The sequence below is a fragment of the Plecotus auritus genome (genome assembly GCF_963455305.1).
Source record: "Plecotus auritus genome assembly, chromosome: 7".
Lineage (NCBI taxonomy): Eukaryota > Metazoa > Chordata > Mammalia > Chiroptera > Vespertilionidae > Plecotus > Plecotus auritus.
The window spans coordinates 145443180-145449692 of record NC_137774.1 but is presented as its reverse complement, the minus strand read 5'-3'; the positions used below and the strand labels follow the sequence as shown (position 1 = coordinate 145449692).

General features: G+C 39.4%; 1 pseudogene across 1 annotated transcript; it reads right to left on the bottom strand.

Moving 5' to 3' along the window:
- Positions 1-3939: 3939 nt before the first annotated feature.
- Positions 3940-4821, bottom strand: LOC308252773 (large ribosomal subunit protein uL18-like; annotated as a pseudogene). The gene has a single exon. The product of its transcript is annotated as a large ribosomal subunit protein uL18-like (transcript).
- Positions 4822-6513: the final 1692 nt, after the last annotated feature.

Genomic DNA, 6513 nt, shown 5'->3' with positions numbered 1-6513 from the left:
CTCTGCTAAACCAAGTATTTGTAGTAAAAGATAGTAATTGCTTGATGAATGGTAAATTTATAGTTTGAAAGAATGACTTTTAAAAGTGGGGTATACCTGAACATATGTTAAATGATTAATGTTGCTCTTCAATTGAGTCCCTAAAACGTGGAGCTTTAGAATTCAGAGGCCATCAATTCAGACTCTCTTTCCCATGTGAAGAACGTCGGGCTCCGAGAGTCTTAGTGTCCTGTGTAAGGTAACCTGTCTGGGGAAGACCAGAGTTCAGCCAGCAGATCTCCTGAGGATTCCTCCAGACATTTCTTCAGGCATAATTTAACATGTATCAGTTTATCCTTGAGTATAAAGTACACTTCAACATTGAATGTGGTAACTGGCTAACTATTCATAGTTCCCTCTCTCCCTCCCTTTTAGTGCCTGTTTCTAAGCAGCAAAGTTGTGGTTCAGTGACTTCTGTCTGGGTAATATGAAAACAGGGCGCCTAGCCAATTTTGATGAGCTAACTATTTCCCTAAATTATCATGCCTAAGCAAGGGGCCCTAAACCTGCTGTTCAGCACTTATCATCGGATCTGGGGGATGGGCCATACACAGGCACATCATCAAATAGCTGGAATTTTATATTTAAGATTGTCAAGCAGTGAAAATTGTCATCCTTAGAAATGACTGACAGTTCCTCTGCCTCATTTCTGCAACATTGAGTTAGGTAAAATAAAATTAAAAATCGACTTCAGTCTTTTTACAGATTTCCTGCTGAAGACACATGTGACAGGACTATAAATTTTCACCAGAAATTGATGGGAGAATGGGCACTGCAAAGTGCCTGAAAGACTTTGCAAAAGGTCCCAATTAACAGAATGCAGCTAACACCTCAAAAAAATAAAATGAATGCTGCAGTGGGAATGAATCTTGCTCGGAGTGCTGGGTTGTTGGCTGATTGCCTGGGGAGAGTGGTGCCCAGGGCTTGCCAGCTGGCTGATCCACACGCCTATAAAGGATGTGGTCAGCTTACACCTTGGCAAACTATGATTTTGATGGAAATCTTAGAGGTCGGCAGACGTTCTCCCTAGTAAAGTACGTGAGATCAAGTCATTGCTTTTATTTAAATGAAAAAAAAAATATCTTGATGGCCAGAATTAATAGGACCACGTCGGTATTCTGCTCCAAATGAGAGTTCATTCCTGGGTGATAACAGATAAATATCCTGAAGGACACAGGATGTAACTGAAGGTGGCACATTCAGCTAATCCCCAAATTAAAGCAGTCATGCCACTGAAACCGACAGCAGGCTCATCAACCTCTGCACCTCTTCCCACAAGTTCCACTCGATAACGATTTTTTCAGACTCAGAACTTCAAAGCTGCTGTTATCCCATCCTCTTACATTCACTCACATTCAACTATGTGTAGTTGTTTTGTTTGTTTGGCATAGATGTGAAGACAGGGGTCAGTGTAAATATCTAGTAGCCCCACAATGGCTAGCTTCATGCTTTCACATGGAGGCACTCAGTGAATGAAAGAACTGCAAAGAGAGCATCTATATTCCAGAATCCACACTGAAAATCACAGCCATTTATAAACTGTCTGAAAAACTGACAAAATTCTTATCAGTCTTCAAAATGGATAAGGGGGTACTATTGTAGTTTGTTTTTTTTTCTCACCTACTGTTATTGTCCTTCACATCCCATTTCAAATATATGGATGAGCAAAAATGAATGGGGATATGAAGGGTAATGTGTAAGTATATGAGAAAAAAACTGCAGAGTACCCCTATCTGCTGTTTCCCTTTCCTCGGCTTCAGTTACTTGCAGTCAACCGCAGTCTGAAAGTATTAAGTGGAAAATTCCAGAAAAAAACACAATTTATTCATTTTAAATTGCTTGCCATTCTGAGTAGCATGATGAAATCTCCAGAGTCCTGCTCGGTCCCATCCGGGACGTGAATCACGTCTCCATGTTGTATGTACTCCCTGCCTGTTAGTCACTTAGAAGCCGCCTTGGTTATCAGGTGGACTGTTGTGGTGTTTCGGTGCTTGTGTTCAAGAACCCTTATTTTACTTAGTAACAGCGCCAAAGCCTAGGAATAGTGATGTGGGCAATTTGGATATGCCAAAGAGAAGCCGTCAGTGCTTGTTACCCATTGTCTGAAAGTCAGTAGTGGCCTAACGCTAGTGTCACCTTGTCATAAGAAGAAGAAGGGTGAGTACAGTGCAATAATACACGGGTTTTGAGACCACATTCCCCTTTTATTTCAAATATTGTTATAATTGTTCTATTTTATCATTAGTTATTGTTGTTAATCTCTTAGTGTGCCTAATGTGTAAATTAAACTTCATCATAGGTATGTATGCCTGTACAGGAAAAAAAGCATAATATATTGAAGGTTTGGTTCTATCTGTGGTTTCAGGCATCCACTGGGGGTCTTGGAATGTATCCCCAAAGGATAAGGAGACTACTGTAGAAAGAAGTTTAAAGACAGAATCTTTGTTTTGATGCTATAGAAAATTAGTTGGGGGAGAATAATTTTAAATTACTAAAGTTTAATACAGTAAATCAAATTGGCATTAATATTTGTGAGTATGTGATTGTGAAGCAATGGACTTAATGACTAGCTGTCTTTGTAATATTATTGGTAATAGAATCAATTATGGTTCATTATTAACTATATTAACAGAAAATTAGCCTTTGCTAGCTTCTAAAAACATGAGGTTGTTATAATAGACTGTGGTCCCTTATCAACATATGAAAAACTTGAAGGCATATAAACCACCTCTCTTTCTAGAACTAAAGTAGATTAGATGATCAATTAATGGCTAAAATGTTATTATGTCTCTTTTAAATATTTCTTGTCAAAGACTTAAATATTCCTGATTCCAACTTGTGTTTCTATTTGAGCAATATAATTTGATCATAATTGGTTTCATTTTGATTGTCTTTACATTTTGGGTACTTATTATCTTTTCTCTGATCCACTGGGAATGCCAAGTACCAATTTTTTTGCTATTTAGCAAGTCAGTGAGGAGCTTCCCACTGAGTGCCTTAATTATTGTTAATTGAATATTGTAAATGGTTTTTCAGGATAACCATCTTGGCAATTCACCTAGCATTTTCCTCAGTTAGCAAAGTTAAAAGCACCAAGAGTCCCTTCTACACTTTTCTATACAGTCATCAAATCAGATATTGGCAGTAACTGGTTCCTATTAAAGCTAGTCTCTTCTTTGTTAAATGTCACATCACATGCATACTTCACATGGCACTTAGAACATGGTGGCTGCTCAATGAATATTAAATGACAGCTGTCCTTTTAAATAGAATGATTCCCAGTTCCAGTCTAAGAAAGAACATCCTATTTCGCTTCCAGAGCTCCCACAGTGCAACTCATCTAGCATGGCAGGCCCAGTACTCTAGGGTAGAGCTCTTCCATTGTCATGCACCAGCACCAAGCTTTCTAGGACTTTTTGCTATTCTCCAATTAAAAGAAGAAAAAATAGTAAATAAAGAGCCCTAGAAGACCTGAGCTTGTTAGAAGTGCTACAGGCAGAAAAACTGAAGAGTGGGAAAATCACTGAGCCAGCCTTCCTATATATTTCTTGCCTTATGCACAATAAAAAAGAAATGATAAATGTATGGGTTTTTTTTCCTGCTTTCAAACTATGTCTCCAATTTTAAAGGGACTGGGGCTAAGGCTCGAAAGGAATGAAGTTGTATTGGAGGTTGGTTGCAGCTACATAAAATCTTGTCTTCTTAATTATTTCTCTTGCTTAATCAATAAAATCTCAACCATTGTTATGAAATCAGGACCAGAAGAAACCTTAAGACATAATCCAGAGCCTCCTTTCTCATCAAGGTGATCCATCAATTATTTTTGTTAGCTGACTGGTCAAGTTTATAATTGTCTTTATTTGAAAAAAAAATCTTCCTAGAAAATTGTGGCTTGGTTTATTAACTCCCAGCAGTCCATTTCTGAGCTCTGAGGAAGCTTGCCTTCTTCTGAGCTATCTGATCTTTTTTTCTGGGGAAAGAGATATTTTGGGATGGTTCCACCTCTTGTTTTTAATTTCTTTCTTAGGCCTCTTATAGACTAAATTCTCTCATATAGCAGCGTGAGCTTTCTTGTACATCTCCTCCATCATGTCTAGAGTTACATTGCTCTTTATGTATTGGGAGAATTGTGTCTTGTGTCATCTTGTTCCAGTAGGTAATGCCATGATCTGCAATGTTCTGACCCATGATGTACTTCCGCTGTACTTCTGCCTTGAATTCCTTGCTTCTTGAATATCACTAGAGAGTAGTTTGGTACTGTGAAGGGTAGACAAGACTCTGTCCACAGCTCCCTTCAAGACCCCAAAAGCTTTATTTCCAGTAGTAGTTCTGGCAAACCCTGCAACCAAACAGCAGGTAAAGGCACCAGGTTGACTATCAATGCTTTCCACGTTGTACTCACCTTCAGTCACCTCCACTTGGCCTCCATTCACTTTGTCCATGCCAAATCTGTTTAGAAGCCTTCGGGCCAGCAGCAGGCCAGTACAATGTGCTGCAGCATAATTTGTCAGGCCAACCTGCACCCCATACTTTGGCTCCATGAGCATAAGCTACACAAACCACTTTATCTCCTTCTATATGGGCATAAGGAATCTACAAAATGCTATTTTTGTTGGTTACACAAACTATCATCCTGTATTTGGGTGTGTTGTATGTATTTTTACCCTGAATTACCATGCGTTTCTGGGCATAATAATCAATTTTTCCCACTCATCGTTTTAAACATTTTACTTGGTATCTCTTGAAGTAGGCCTTATTCTTGACAATTTTAACAAACTCCATCCTATGGAAGAGAGACCCATGTCCACGGCTAGCCATAAACCCACAGGGCCAGCATAGCTCTGGTGTGAGGGAGCAAGGTGGTCCTGAAATTATTTTTTAAAAAGGAAGATAATCTGTTCATTGGGAGGTATGGGCTTCCACATGCTTGGCTAGTAACATTTTCTGCCACAATTTTCCCCTGGCATCTAGCCACTTGCTATTAAGTTTGGCACAGGTTTCAGATTTAGAGACAAATTCAAGGCCCACCTTTAGCAGTTTTCCAGTGTTAAGTGTTATATACTACATGGTGATTTGCCTGCTGTTTTCAACTATTTGATCCTTGTATATTGGATGTAGATTGTAAGACACCTCAAATATTTTGTGATATAGGCCAGAGTGAGTAAATGATTGAATAATAAAATAATAAAGCATGTCCTCAAGCTACAGTTTAAGAACACTTTGGCTAGTTCTGAAGAACAGCTGGTTATCATTACATTTTAATAGAGACAACAGAGCCTGGCCATGCTTCAGCCCTTTCTGATGAGAAATACCCTGACCACATCCTTTTTCCTACCACCTCTCATTTGCTCTAAGGAATTGACCAGTGGCAGGCATCTGACCATTGAACTGGCCAAATGATGGCCTATACTGTGACCTGGCACCAACAGGTGATCTGGGCCAATCAGATTTAGTCTCCTGAGAAATTAAAGTGCAGCTAGAGTGTGCTAGTTAGTATGAGGAAGCTGAAACTGAACAATCTTGATTAGAGAGGAGCCTGAGAGACCATAATGCTGAGCTAGTTATGAGGGAGCAGAAACTATGCTGAAGTCAAGAAACTGGGCAGGAGAGAGAAGAGAATGAATCAGGATGGCCCACAGACACAGCTGGGAGAACAGCTGGACCCAGAGCTGCCGCTCTTCCTAGAAGTTTCCGCATCTGCTTCCAGTCCACATGCATTCTCCTGGTAAACCTCCCGATTTCCAAGAAAACTTGACCGAGCCTTTGTTGTTTACAGCCAAGAGTCTCAACATGTGTCAAAGCATTTCTTTTCTTCCTGTTTTCACTCAGTTACAAAGTTTATACTTGATTACTTTGAGCTTTTCCATTTTCCCAGTAAGATTTAAAAATTACTGTCTCATAGATAGATCTCTGAGAGCAAAACTTTAACAGAAACCAAACAGAAAGAGCTAATTAGACCCATTTACTTATCTTCAAATAAATACTGTATTTAAAAATCCTAAATATTTATGGAAGAAGATTCCCTAACTTCCTCCAATGGCTTGCTTAATTTTCTCATAAATAATAGACAGAACTCATCTGCCAAGAGGCCCCACTATCTGATATTTGCACATACTGGGGTGTTCTCCTCTTTTTCTAGTTGCTCTGGGTAGAATATCTGATTTTTTTTACTTGACTTCTCTCATACGTGCCCCTTGGCTCCTCTTAAGCCATTCTTGGGTGAATTGTTCCCTTCTCTACAGCCCAGTTCCCTATGCCAGAGGCCTATTTGGGGTGAACGGGAGTGGTCTATCAGAAGCTGAACCTTTTTAAACTTTAAACAGTCAAACTTATATACTGTGCTATAGAAAGATCCAGAACTTTTTGTCACTCCACCTCCTGCAAGGGAAGACTGGTGATTAGCTTGATGGAAATGTAGATCCCATAGGGGTTCTGCCATGTTAGTCGTTGACCTTCATTTATCAGTCACCTCAA